Source organism: Peromyscus maniculatus, chromosome 1, assembly GCF_049852395.1.
Source record: "Peromyscus maniculatus bairdii isolate BWxNUB_F1_BW_parent chromosome 1, HU_Pman_BW_mat_3.1, whole genome shotgun sequence".
Lineage (NCBI taxonomy): Eukaryota > Metazoa > Chordata > Mammalia > Rodentia > Cricetidae > Peromyscus > Peromyscus maniculatus.
The window spans coordinates 26,496,173-26,510,655 of NC_134852.1; the positions used below are offsets into that span (position 1 = coordinate 26,496,173).

Here is a 14,483-nt window from a genome sequence, read left to right on the forward strand (position 1 = left end):
GAGGGAATGATGGAGAGCAAGCCAGGAGGCATTGTTCCTCCATTGTCTCTCTCTAAGTTCGATTGGTAAAAATAATGATACAAATAAAGAAAAACAGTAGAGAAAATTAAAGAATTAAAAGATTATTCTTTCAAGTTTTTAATGGTATTGATGGCCTTTAATTACATTAATTACATTAACTTTGTTTTTTTAAAGATTAACATTATTGGCTATGTGGTGGTCACACACACCTTTAATTACAGCACTTAGGAGGCATAAGGAGGTGGTTCTCTGAGTTTAAGAGCAGCCCAGTCTACAGAGCCAGATCTAGGAAAGCAAGACCTACACAGAAACCTTGTCTCAAAAAAATGAAACCAACAGAAAGATTAATAATACTAATACTAGAAGTGAAATTTGAGACCTTACTGCCTATTCTTCAGAATATTAAGAATTCCATTAGTATTCAATAGCTATGTGCAAACTGTTGAGTGAGCTAGATGAAGCAAATTCCTGAAAGCCCATAACCTAATGAGATGGAAGCCTGAAGAGACACAAAACTGATTCCATGTATAACACATACCTGAATCAATAAAGACATGTTTCAAAGTGCAGAGTTTTAATGATGAAACTAGCCAAACTAGGTATAGAGGGTAGGCCATGCAGGAGGGGCCATGTGGAAACCCACAGTAGACTCAGTATTAGGTGGGGACACTGACAACTTTCACTCAAACACCAGGATCAATACCAGGATGCTGCTGTGGCCAAATCTGTTCTGTATTCCCTTAGGAGTCCTAGACAGAACAAGTAGGCAAGACATAGAAATGAAAGGTGGCCAATCAATTGACTATGAAATATATATATATATATATATATATATATATATATATATATATATATCCAGGAAAAAGGACCCTGTGCACGATCACATTGTACATGCCACTCTCAGGATGAAACACAAAAATCCAGGATAGCTAAAAGAACCCTGTACAGCATAGCAACCTCTGGAGGCATCACGATCCCTGACTTCAAGCACTACAATAGAGCTATAGTAATAAAAAAAGTTTGGTACTGGCATAAAAACAACAACATGTGGAGCAATGGAATCAAATTGAAGACCCTGACATTAATCCGTACAGGTATGAACACCTAATTTTTGACAAAGAAGTCCTCAATGGAAAAATCTCAAATGGCTGAAAGACATTCAAGGAATTGCTCAACATCCTTAGTCATCAGGGAAATGCAAATCACAAGGACTATGAGATAGCATCTTACAACTGTCAGAATGGCTAAGAACAAAAACAATGCAGACAGCTTATTTTCGAGAAAATGTGGAGGGAGGGGAACATTCCTCCACTGTTGGTGGGAATGCAAACTTGTACAGCCACTTTGGAAATCAGTTTGGAGGTTTCTCAGAAAATTGGGAGTCAATCTACCTCAAGACCCAGCTATACCACTCTTGTGCATATACACAAGGAATGCTCAATCATACCACAAGGACACATGCTCAACTATGTTCATAGCAGCATTATTTGTAACAGCCAGAACATGGATACAACCTAGATGCCCCTCAACTGAAGAATGGACAAATAAAATGTGGTACATATACACAATGGAGTAGTACTCAGCAGAGAAAAAAAATGACATCATGAGGTCTGCAGGCAAATGGATGGAACTAGAAAATATCATCCTAAGTGAGGTAATCCAGATTCAGAAAGACAAACATGGTATGTACTCACTCATAAATGGATACTAGATATAAAGCAAAAGATAACCAGATTGGAACCCACAGTTCCAGAAAGGCTAGCTAGTAAGGAGGACCCTAAGAAGGATGCATGGATCGTCCAGCACTGGAGAAAAGGATGAGATCTACATGAGCAAATGGGGTGGGGTGGGGTAATAGAGGGCAAGGGATGGGGGATGAGAGCTTAGGGGTACAGGAGGTTCGAGCTGGAGCAGGAACAGAGTGGGAGAGCAAGGAAAGAGGTACCATGATAAATGAAGACACCATGGGAATAGGAAGAAGAAGAGTTCTAGGGAGGTTCCCAGGAATCCACAAGGATGACCCCACCATAGACTACTGGCAATAGTGGAGAGGGTGCTTAAGCTGGCCTCCTCTGGTGATTGGATGGCCTAATACCTTAACTGTCATTGTAGAAATCTCATCCAGTGATTGATGGAAACAAATGCAGAGATCCTTGGCCAAGTCCAATGTGGAGCTCCAAGAGCCCAATGGATGAGAGAGAGGAGGGATTCTATGAGCAGGGGATATCAAGACTATGGAAAAAATACAGAGACAACTAGGCAAACTAGTGGAGACACACGAACTGTGAACCAATAGCTGAGAAGCCCTCATGGTACTGGACTACGCCCTCTAGACAAGTCAGACAGTCGTTTAGCTTAAACTGTTTAGGGGGCATCCAGGCAGCGGGATTAGAACCTGTTCCCAGTGCATGAGCTGCCTTTTTGAAACCTAGTGCCTATGGTGAGACACTTTGCTCAGTCTTGGTGCAGAGATGAGGGGCTTAGACCTGCCTCAATTTAATGTACCAGGCACTGCTGATCCCCCATGGGAGACCTTGCCTTGGAGGAGGTGAGAATGGAGGATGGCTTGTGGGAAAAAGCTGGGTGGTGGGAAGAGGAAGGACAGGCGATTCTGTGGTTGGTATGTAAAATAAATAGAAAATCTCTTAATAAAAAAATAAAATAAAATAAATATTTAGGAACCAGTTATGTCCACAGAGAAAAATGGACAGACTTTTCTGTCACTCTTCCTTCCTTCACATGGATGACTGTTGTGTAGAGAGGCCTTGATTTTAGGTAAAACTATTGGAACATATGAGAGGATGGTAATCTCTATGCAAACAGTGCACCATTTAACAGGTGATTTACAGAATACAGAAGTTTGGGCAGTTCCTGAAATAAATCCCACACATTCTGAGGATAGATTATATGTTTAATCCACAACTAAGCTCTTAACCCCTTCACAGTATTGATTACCATATTGATGTCCTTATTTTCCTTTGGAGACTAAGTCTCACTATGAATGCTGGCCTTTCTTTGTTTATACATTTATCCCAGGATTACAGGCTTGAGTCACCATATGGCTGTACCTGAGTGGTAACTGAAAGTTTTTTACCACATTACTTTTCTCCATTTTATACCCCATTGATAAAGAAATGCCCTCACTCTGTTATAGGATTAGAGGAGAAGTTACTCATGCATCACGACCAGGCTGACAGGAAGACTGGTCTTCGAACTGACAGGGTTGAAGACCTCACACTTATACTCTCCAGCATCCTCGCTCCTGACAGGATATATTCTGAGTCCACAATTCATGGGGGACAGGGACATCCTCTCTGTGAGCTGCAGACTCTGATTATTGAAGATCCAACGGATGGAGATTCCAATATCAGCTGAGAGGCAACTGAAGAGCACAGAGCTCTGTACTGTGACTGTGGTATCAGAGACTCCCAGCAAGGGCATTGTCACAGGCTCTGTAAAGAAACAGAGGAGTGGACACAATGACATTAGTCCTTCAGAGATCTCAACCAGCCCCCCTATAGATTACACTTAATCAAGCCTCCATGGTAGGTAAGTTAGAACTGTGACAATAATCATATCTTCTGCTTTGGATCTGTTCCCCATGGCCTGTGTGATCCTGATTCAAGCACTGTTACCTCTGCCTCCAGTTCACTATAATATGACAAACTGTGCATGATCATTGCCATGTGTATGAGTTAAGGTTAGGTGTGAGCAATGGCCTGACCTTGGGATCTGGGTGAGCTGCTCATATCAACATCATCTGTTACTCTTTGCCTATGGAAGAGAATTTTTTTTAAAGATTTATTTATTTATTATGTATACAATATTCCGTCTGCATATATTGCTACACCCCAGAAGAGGGCACAAGATCTCATTACAGATGGGTGTGAGCCACCATGTTGTTGCTGGGAATTGAACTCAGGACCTCTGGAAGAGCAGTCAGTGCTCTTAACCTCTGAGCCATCTCTCCAGCCCCGGAAGAGAATTTTTTAAACTCAACCTCTTAGGACAGGGAGCTGCCTGGAGAAATGTCCCTTCTGTGCCTTCTCCTGAGGACCTGACACTCCTCTGAAGTCTCCCAAGACCATCAGAAGAGATGGATTATGTCCTGATTCCTGTCCACTGAGACTCACTCAGGAGGAGATGCCATTTGACCTATGAACTGCAGCTGTCACAGCAGTGCACAGCTGGCTCCACGCTCTATAGGACTTGGACAGTCAGTAAAGCCTTGTTCCCTCTCAGCTCTGACAGGAAGTCAAATTATAGCCTTGAGGAGATGCTCTCTAGGGTCAACTAAAGTTGAGTCTATGACAGAAGTCTGGAGCCAGTGCTTCTTCCCTTACTGTATAGTAAGCTGGGCAGTGGTAAGTGGGTATCTACAGACTAAAAGAAAGGGTCGAAGGGAAGAGAGACAAATTTACAAATATGGAGATATATATTGTCTTTGGTAAAAAGGTAGAGCCCTGCATACTGAGAAGCTTAGGTGCATCAGTCAGTGAGGTAGGTAACAGTACCTGCCCAACTCAGATGAATAAGAAAATTACCTCCATGACCTCAGTGCATCTGAATGAGTCATACCCTCTGTGTAAAATCTCTCCCCAGATGTCTTCATGTTCACTGTCCTCACATGCCTGCTCACACACAGAATATGTGTGTGATGGGAGTGCCTTCTCCCACTTCTTCCTCTACAGACTGAGTCTTCACCTTCTGACCTCTTTGATCTTTTCCCTCTCTGGATGCAGTCAACCCCCGACTTCACTTAAAGATGGACCTCCTGGTCTGTATTTTAATCCACTAGAGATGGGGCTTTGTTAGGAAAAACTAGTTTGATCTTTCTAGAAAGTCCAGTGCCTGGAAAGGCTCAGATATATGTGAGAGGATAAAATAACGAATGTCCCAGGACCTTGAATATCCAGGTGTTTATGAAATTCTTCTATTTGGAGCTACTGAAAACTAGTTAAATCTCTAGCGTACATTGCTATGCATGTGTGGGGAGTGGGCATGGATGGTTATGGGTGTGGGTGTTTGTGCAGGTGTATGCCATCCTATGTGTGTGCATGGGTACAAGTCACAGCACCTACACTGAAGTCAAGGGACAACTTGATGGTCCTGCCTGTGTCTTCTCTGTGTGTAAGTTTCAGTCCTCCAGACCACACAGTGAGCACAAGGCTGGTGATCATATCTGTGCCTTAGGACAACAACAACTCACCCCAGGGCTGTCCTCTGCTGTGTTCTCCCAACAGGTCCTCTGTAACACAGAATCCTAAATGAGCACCTAGTCTGCCCTGTGTTTTCAATGCTCTGAGAAGGTGAAATTGGCTCCCATGGGAAGGTGACACAGAAACACACTTCGGGGTGTTGTGTGGACTTCACCTGTTGTCTAGTGGTTACTAAGGGACCTGTAGCTTAAGTCTGGGTGCTGTCCAGTTCAGCAACTCTGTCACCGTTTGCCTATAGGGGAGAAAGTCTCCGGTAGGAACCCCAGAAGACAAGAAAGTCCAAGGAGGACATGTGTTCTCTGTTCCTCTTCTGGGGACTCTGAGCTTCCTGTGAGGTCACATAGTCCATCAGGACAGTTAGTTAATGGCATAGGCTCCTGACCAGCTATTCTCTCACTGCTGAGTCTCTGGAGATGTGCAGGTAGCCTTGCCCAACTGTGACTTACAAGGAAGTACACTGGCTGCTTCCACATACCAATAAAGCCTTGTTCCCTGGCAGTTCTAACAGGAAGTCAAAATGGAGAAGTGACCAAAAGCTCCCCAGTGTCCTCTGGAGTCTAGCCAGAACAGAGATTTGCAGCCAGGGCTTCCTGGTTCCATGGCTTCCTCATCTAGGACCTGCCTGATTCCCACAGTATCATCCTCAGGGATGTCTGTATAGTAAGAGATCCATGTATCTGGCCTTTAGCTGAATTTCTGGGACTCAGTTTACCCAGCACAGGACATCCTCTCTGCAGATAAATACAGGTGACAGGTTCTGATTTATTCCTGTTTATCTACCCTATGTGTGTCCTGCAATAAGGGCCTAAAGACAAGATTGAGGACACAATGCAGTGGTGGAGAGAGAGCCGGAAAAGCCCAGTTCTGACAGTTCAGTGTATAAAGTAGGATAAGCTACACCCAGCAGCTGCAGGCCATAGAGAGTCACTTACTGTTCACATGGAATTGCACGTGTGTCGTCACACTTCCCGAAACTCTGTTTAAAATTTGAAGTGTGTAATAGCCTGGGTCTTTTACAGTGACATCTTGGAGCAGCAGGGATCCGTTGGTGTACACTGTCTCTCTTCCACTGTGTTCAAGCCCCTGGGTGATGGAATTTCTGGTTCTGCTGTATTCTGCGATTTTAAAGACAGGACTGATATACACTCCTTTGTATCAGGAAAAGGCTTGCAGATCTTCTGGCAGATTATGGACTTGGAGAAGAACGCTTTCCCCTTCGATAGCATTCCGTGGCACTGGTTCTATGGTGAGTGGGCCAGAAGGGAGAGGGTTGCAGCAAGTACAAGAGGAAGCTGGAAGGAAAAAGAGAAAAAGCCATCCTATGGGATCGTCATGCTTGGTGGAAAGAAGGCGACCTCTGTCCTGAGTAGATGGGTTCATCACTCAGCCTAGAGATGCAGTTGTGGGTGTGTCTATCCCACTTTTGTGGGAGGTCAGCAACATGACTTCCAGTCCCTCTGTACCCTAAATATGTCATTTCTCTCCATGGAACTCTCCCCTCAGGTGTTTACATGGCTGCCCCTCACTGCCCTCAGTCAGACATTGTGCACACTCATGCACACTGAGGTTTGAGGTGATGTCTCCTCTGACCTTTTCCTCTATACACCCTGGATCTTCCCTTTCTGACTTTTTTCCAAGTTTCCTTTGTGGCCTCAGTCAACCTCTGACTTCACCTTCTAGATGTCCTTGCTGCTCTGCCCTGAAGCCTCCAGGACTAGGACTGGATGAAGGCAGGAGCACTATGGTCTTCTTGGTAGGCTCAGGTATTGGAAAAGGCTGAGGATTAGACTGGCTGGCTTTATGTCAACTTGACACAAGCTAGAGTCAATTAGATAGCGGGAGCCTCAAACAAAAATGCCAACAACAGACTGGCCTGTTGGAAAATCAGTAGGATTTTTTTTTATTGTTGATTGATGCTGGAAGGTCCAACCCAATGAGACCATTTCCATTTCTGGGCTAGTGATCCTAGATGACATAAGACAGCAGGCTCCAAAAGCCACGAGGAGCATGCCAGGGAGCAGCACTCCTCCATTCCCTCTGCTTCCATTCCTGGCTTTTATTTAAGAAACTTTCCTGTTCAGAGCTACTAAATGCCACAGTTTGACATGAACTGCAAAAAAACCATCATTCCCTGTCAACTCTGAGAGGAAGTAACATACCATACCAGATAAATGCTCCCCAGGTTCACATGTAGTTGAGTAGGAGATGACAGGGACCAGGACTTCCTGGGACTCACATCTCTGTGAGGTTGCTATGGTTTCCTCACATGTATGACTAGAGCCTCAGGAGACTGAGCTGACTCTGACATCTGGGCTGAGTTACTTTCTATCAAGTTCTTCCTTAATACAAAGGGGAGCCAGACAATGGAGCCTGATCTATGGTCTTTAGTCTCCACCATGTGTTTCCTGCACTAAGTGCTCAAACCCCTACATGGGGACGCATTGCAGAGAAGAGGTTGTCACAGGCCAGGCATGACAATCCTGTGTGTCTCACCCCCACCTGACACAGAGAATGACCACAGAGAATCACTTACGGTCCACCTGGAGTTGCACATGTGCTGATTCTACTTTCACACCTCTACTCATAGTCCGTAGGGTGTAGAATCCCATGTCTTCACATGTGACATTGTGGAGCAGCAGGGATCCATTGCTGTACACTGTCTCTCTACCGCTGTGTGCAGGGCCCAGCATACTTGAATTCTTCTCTGCTATGTGTCTGGCGACTTCCAATTTCTTGAAATAAATCACACCTTTGTACCAGAAAAGGACTCGAAGATTCTCTGGGAGATTGTAAACAAGTAGAAGAACGCTTGACCCTTCTGCAACCCTGGGTGGAACTGATTCGATAGTGAGCCGGGCAGAGGTGTGAGGGCACCCATGGGTGAATAAGTTGTCTAGAAGAAAAGAGAGAGATCCAACAATATTAATACCTTTGTATTTGGCCAAAAAGGGGCCCTGAGAAGGTGTGTCCATTGTTCAGCCTAGGTTCATGGGTGCTTGTCTCCCTGTCCTACTTGCTGGAGGTCAGTAGGGGTGATCTGTGTATTCCCAGAGTCCCTGACTTGTCATTCCCACCATATGGCACTATTTCCTCAGGTGTCAACATTTCTCCAGCTCACTGCCATCAGATCCCTGCTCACATTTACAGTGGAGTGCTGTTGGCCTGATGTCTGCCTGACCAACCTCTTCCCTACAGACCCTGTGTCTTCACTCTCTGACCCTTCCTGCCACATTCTTTTCCTCTTGTGCTTCCAGTCAATAGCTGACTTCACCTTCTAGCTTCTTTACTGGCCTGTCTGTCAGTCAATAAGCAATGGGGTTTTATGAGAACTGAGATTTTCTTATCTTTTGAAAGAAGTACTGCCCATAAAATCTCAAATACCTGTGGAAAATGAATGAATGATGTCCCAGGACCCTGTATGCCTAGGGAATTATTTAAGAAATTCATAGGTTTGGGGGTACAGAGTTCAATTTTTCCATTTGCTATAATTTTTTTTACACTCACTTGTATTTGTGTGTGAGATTGTGTGCAAGAGCTTATCTCAGGGTGTGTGAGTGAATGTGGGACAGGTACCTATATGGAGTTGAGAGAACAGTTGTGTTCATTGCTTCTCAGGGTGAGAGACAATGAAGCAAATGCCTATATTCCCTCAGTCATATCACTGATCAACACCAGCTTGATTTTTTAATATAACAAGTCACAGCTAAGAACATCAGTCTTCAGAATATGGTGGTCATAGTGAATAAATTTGGGTATTCATTTACTTTCTTTGGTAACCGTTTCTTGTTCACTGAGAGCTTCCTGCAACTGAGCCTCTGTCTGGACCTGTGTCTTCTCACCTACAGACCCCGAGACTCATCTCAGCTTCTTTTCCCCCTTAGGAGACTCCAGAGAGTAGGTGAGCCCTCTCCTCTCACAAACCGTTAACTCATGATCTCCTCCCCTGTGAGCCGGGGCTCCTGAGTGTCTGACATGTTGCAGAGAGGGACAGGGGTACCTCCATTGTCTCAATGGGCTTATCTGTTCTTGTCCTGAGTCACCTCTGCTTCAGCACAGTCGCCAAGATTTCTGGTCCTTTCCCCTTCTAGCTGAGCCTCCTTTCAGGAAGGAGCACCTCCCAGAGTCCCATGGGTTGTGAGGGGCTTTCTGTTCAAAACCATGCTCTGCCCCTCCACTCTCAGTCCTGTCTCTATCCACCTCTCTCTTAATGGTTCAGTCCTGCACACCACACAGTGATCAAAAGAGCTAATGAGCATCTCTGTGCCCTGAGAGAACAGCAGCTCACCCTGGTGCTGTCTTCGGCTATGTCCTGGCCCTGGGTCTATCAGAATCAAGAGAGGGCCTCTGTACTCCCTGTGTGACAAAGAAACCCAGCTGGGCCCCCAGTTTGCCCTATGTTCTCAATGCTCTGGAAAGATGGAACTTGACCTAAGCAAGAAAGTGATGGAGATGTGTGTAAAGCTTCAAAGAACTATTTGAGTGATGCATGGAGAAGAGGACAGATTCATTATCACAGCAGTCCTCAGTCAGGATGCTGACCCAGGACAAAGGCCCGAGAGCAGATGTGTCAGGAGCCTCACATTCTCGTTGTGTGGGAGGAGGTGACATGCATCCTATAAAGAGAGCTCTGGGCTTCACCACCTCATGAAGGATTTTATGATGATGGTCCTACTTCCTTTGCTGACTGAACTGTGTGATGAGTCTGCCCATGGCCTCTTGGATGCCTTGGGCCTTTGTCTAGGTGAATCCCATGGGATAACCTACCTTTCCCAAAGGAAATGAATAAAGGGGGAACTGAACATGAACCCCTGGCAGGGTATCAGACACAAAAAGGAGCCAGAAGGTCTGGGAACGCTGTGACACTGACCTCCAGGTCTGTAGGACAGGAGTAAAAGTCAAGAAACAAGTTCCTAGTTAGGTAAATGTTTTCCCCCAGTGTTGATTGTGTGTCCTGATGCTCCCCCTGTTGATCACTGGGGGAACTGCAGCTCACATCTGGGGAGCTGTGCATCTCAGTAGAGCCTGTAGCCATTTCCCTGCAGGAGAGAATTCCCTGAGGTGGACCCCAGAGGACAAGAACTTGTCAAGAGCACCTGTGTCCTCAGTCCCTCTTCTTTGTGATGCTGACCTTCCCTTGAAGTCTCATAAGCCCATCAGGACGGTTAATGGCCTAGGTACCTGTCAAGCTACGCTGTCCTTGATGAGTCTCTGGAGATGTCCAGGGGATCTAGCCTAACTGTGGCTTTCCAGACAGTGCACTAGCTGGTTCCAGAGAGCACAAGACTTTGACTAGTAGAAAACTCTGTTCCTGACCATAAGGAAGTCAAAATACACCTTTGAATAATGTTTCTCTGCCCTGGCAGTGGTGGCGCACACCTTTAATCCCAGCACTCTGGATTCAGATCCAGGAGGATCTCTGTGAGTTCAAGGCCAGCCTGGTCTAGAGAGCGAGATCCAGGACAGGCACCTAAACTACACAGAGAAAGCCTGTTTCAAAAAATTAAAAAAAAAAGAATGAAAATCACTTACTGTACACACAGAGGTCCTTGCTTCCACTTGTCTGCAAGGACTCAGATCTACTGCAGTCATTCTCCACCTTGCATGTCTTGCACTCAATCCCCAACATGGGGACACATGCAGAGGGAAGATAGGCACAGGCCAAGGCTGAAGATTCCGAGTGTGTCCACTAGAATAGCCCCACCCAGTACCTAGAGTTCAATAAGAATCACTTACTGTGCAGGTTGGTGGTGGTGCACACCTTTAATCCCAGCACTCTGGATTCAGATCCAGGCGGATCTCTGTGAGTTCAAGGCCAGCCTGTGCTACAGAGTGAGTTCCAGGACAGGCTCAAAAGTCACACAGAGAAACCCTGTCTTGAAAAACAAAGCAAAACAAAACAAAACAAATGATCACTTACTGTACACATGGAGGTACATGGTTGTTATTGATACAGTTCGTCCATGTCTATTTATAGTCTCTAGGGTGTAGAATCCTGTGTCCTTATGGGTGACATTCTGAATCCACAGGGATCCATTGCGGTACACTGTCTCTCTACCAACGTGTACAGGCCCCGGCACAAATAAATTGGTGTTCAGTGCATAGAGTGCAATTCTGTGTTTCGTTTTTGTCAGCCTTTTGAACCAAGCAAAGGCTAGAAGATTCTCTGGCAGATTGTGGACATGTAGAAGGACATTGTCTCCTTCGAACACATTGAGTGGCACTGATTCAATGGTGACTTTAGCAGTGGTGGCTAAATGACAGCAGATTAAAAGGGAGGCTAGAAGGAAAGAGAGAGAAACATCAATATTGAGCGAATGTGATCATGACTCAGCTTAGGTTTATGAGGAGGCCTGTGAGCACACTCCTTGATGGAAGTGTACAACATGACCTCCAATCCCTCTGAGTCTCTTATGGAGTCTTTTCCTCACTATGAAATAATTTCCTCACTTGTCTGTCTGCTCCCCCTACAAGTGTCCCCATATCCCTCCTCACGTAAAGAGTATTTGGTGTGAGAAAGCCACTCTGACCTCCTCCTCTAGAGGGTCCTCATGTTCTGACTCTTTTCTCTGTTCTCTCTGTGTGTCAACTCCTGACATCAGCTTCTCCATACACTGACTTACAGTCTGATAGAACCATGGCTTCTGGGAACAGGGATTAGTGTGACCTTCAGGAAGATTCATTTCCTGAAAAAGATTCAGGCACCATTACAGAAAGGAGTGAAAGAAGGAACATAGGAAGGTAGGAAGTAAGGATGTCTCTGTGGTATTATCTACATAGGTCATGGTTTGGAATGAATGGCATTAATTATAATCAAGTTTGGTTTAATTTTTTAGATGTATTTATATACTGTGTATATATTTCTGAAGGCACATGTCTCAGTGTGCATGTGTGCAGATCCATGCCAGAGCCCCTACGTAGAGGACAGAGAAGAACCTGCAGGAGTCTGTTCTCTCCATCTACCCTGTGGGAGCTGAGGACTGAATATAGGTTGTCAAGTCTCCACACATTGAGCCATCTCCCTGGCCCATCCCTGTTGATTTATATTTGGAGTCACCCTGCCATGACTGGGGACATCAGGCTTCAGAACAAGGCAGCCAATGGGACTCACTTTGAATAGGGAGTGGTTGGGGCTTCTCTCCTCCTCTCATCACCTCCTGTCCACTGAGAGCTACAGGATGCTGAGCCTCTGTCCATCACTGTACCTTCTGCCCCGTGACTGCAAACAGAAACCTCAAGTCTCCTCTCAGGTACCTGTCCCCTTTAGGAGACTCCAGCCTGCTTCTGAGCCCCCCTCTATGCCAATAGAAAGAAAATGGGTACTTTTACCTGTGAACAGGAGCCCCTGCCAGGAGGTACAGCCCTTGCAGGGAATCATAGAGGACACCTCCATCTCTCTTCTCACTGTGCCGTCCTCCCTCTGAGGAGAAGAGCTTCAGTTCCAACACAACTCCAGCCCCTGCTGTCCTTCCTTCCTCTGAGCTGAGTGTCCTTCCAGGTAGGAGCACTTCCCACAATCCAATGGGCTGTTGGTTGTTGGATCTGTGTCCAAGACACTGCTCTGTCCCGTCCACTCCCAGTGCTGTCTCACAAGCCTCTCAGCTGTTCTCTCTTTATGTTTCACCTCCAAGCAGCACATTGAGCAACAAGGCTAATAAGCATCCCCATGCCCTCAGAGAACAATCACTCATCTCATGCCTGACATCTGCTCTGTCCTGGCCTTAGGTCTGTCCGCACGTAAGAAGGAGCCTCTATCCTACCTATGTGTCTTTGTGACACAGAGAGCCAGCTGAGCATCTGGTCTGCCCTGTGTCCTCAGTGCTCTGGGAAGGTGAGATTTACTACCTGAAGGAAAAAGGACAGTCTTTGAGGACTGCAAAGGGACTAGCTAAGTGATGACTAGGGATGAAGATCAGTCCTGTATCACTAATGCCACCAGTCAATTGCCTGATCCAGGAGAATGTCCCAGGAGCCATTGTGTGAGGAGTTTCATGTCCTCAGTGTTGGGGTAGAGGCAATCTGTGTGTTCTTGAAAAGTCTGTTAGCTCCATCTTTCTATGAAGGGCTTCAATGTAACCTTCAGCATTATGTGTTGGCTGAGCTGTGTTCGGTGAGGCCATGCCCCCTGCCCCCGATCTTCCTGGGTCACCTTTGCCCTTTGCCTAGGTGATTCCCTGGTAGTAATCCTGTCTTCCCCTATGAGAGATGCCAAAAGAGGCGACTTTAGGGTTCCCCATGTGTTCTCAGAAAAAAGGAAGCAGCCAGTAGGTCTGAACAGAGTCTAGGAAGGAAGCTCTGGGTTAGTGGAGACATGGATAGAAATGAGTTGGCTAGGCAAGGTCATGATTCAGGAAAACAATTTTCTGATTTTTAATGGTGTGTCCTGATATCACCCCATGGAGATCACTGGGAGAATGACAATCTCACGTCTAGGGCTACAGTAGGCATGGTCAACAAGTCAACAGTGAACTTCCTTGATACCCTCAGCACAGGTGGGATGTAGGGCCTGTCATCAGGTTCACTGTGATCTTCAGAACTCCCATTTCCTTCTAGTGTAGGTTGGATCTACACAAGGTTTCAGATTTTTCCTAGGAAGTCCATAAGTTGAAATAGTGTACATCCCGAGGATAGGCACCTTCAGAAGGAGCCCTGTGCTCAGAAAATTTCAGAGGAAAGTCCTAGAACATTTCTCTTGAGAGTCAAAGGAAGTAGATTAATACAGGGGCTGCACATACACTTTCTGGCCCAGCACTGGTGTCTAAAGCCTTCCTTTTCTCTGTCCACAGGTTGCTGAAGGTCTGTTCTCTAGTACAAAGAACACTGATTCAAACTGACATGTCTTCTGCTCTTCCCAATACACTGTTGTATTCTTTTCTCCTGAGTATAGCAGCTTAGGAAAGAGTAAAGTGTTTATTTCCTTCTGGGGCTGTGTCATAGTATAGCACTGAAGGAAGTTAAGGCAGAAAATATGCTGCTTGCTGGCTCATTCACAGGCTCACACTCTGGCTCATGTTTAGCTTTCTATGTCATACATTCAAGGACCATCTGCATAGAGATGGTGCTGCCCAAAGAGAATTGGTCCCTCCTGAACCAATTAAGACAATCCATCAAGACATGTCCACATCCCAACCTGATAAAGATGGGCCATAGACATGAAGTTGCAATTACTCAGTTGGGACTCTTTTTCCACCAATATGACTTTGGGCTATGTTAGGGTGACAGTTAATGCTAACTGGTCCACGGTTT

The 14,483-nt window shown here is 45.7% G+C and overlaps 1 pseudogene across 1 annotated transcript; it reads right to left on the reverse strand.

The window, feature by feature from the left end:
- Positions 1–1,880: 1,880 nt before the first annotated feature.
- LOC143272156 (pregnancy-specific glycoprotein 22-like) lies at positions 1,881–12,847 on the reverse strand (annotated as a pseudogene). The gene is made up of 6 exons (XR_013049609.1): positions 12,567–12,847; positions 11,158–11,517; positions 7,774–8,133; positions 6,173–6,532; positions 5,231–5,269; positions 1,881–3,473 (listed from the first exon to the last, which is right to left on the reverse strand). The product of XR_013049609.1 is annotated as a pregnancy-specific glycoprotein 22-like (transcript).
- Between the last annotated feature and the right edge of the window lie 1,636 nt (positions 12,848–14,483).